Below are 233 nucleotides of genomic sequence, written 5' to 3'. Positions count from 1 at the left end.
GTCACAGGGGAGGGAGGGGTGGCGTCACAGGGGAGGGAGGGGTGACGTCACAGGGTGAGGGAGATGACGTCATAAATGGTGACGTCACAGGGTGAGGGGGTGACTTCACAGGGAGGGGTGACGTCATAGGGCGAGGGGATGTCGTCACAGGGGGATGACGTCACAGGGGTGACGTCACTAGGTGAGGGATGACATCGCGGGGGTGTACGGGGATGACGTCACAGTGGGTGACG

The sequence above is a fragment of the Trachymyrmex cornetzi genome, unplaced genomic scaffold, assembly GCF_001594075.2.
Source record: "Trachymyrmex cornetzi isolate Tcor2-1 unplaced genomic scaffold, Tcor1.1 scaffold1147, whole genome shotgun sequence".
NCBI lineage: Eukaryota > Metazoa > Arthropoda > Insecta > Hymenoptera > Formicidae > Trachymyrmex > Trachymyrmex cornetzi.
This window is presented reverse-complemented; position numbering follows the sequence as displayed.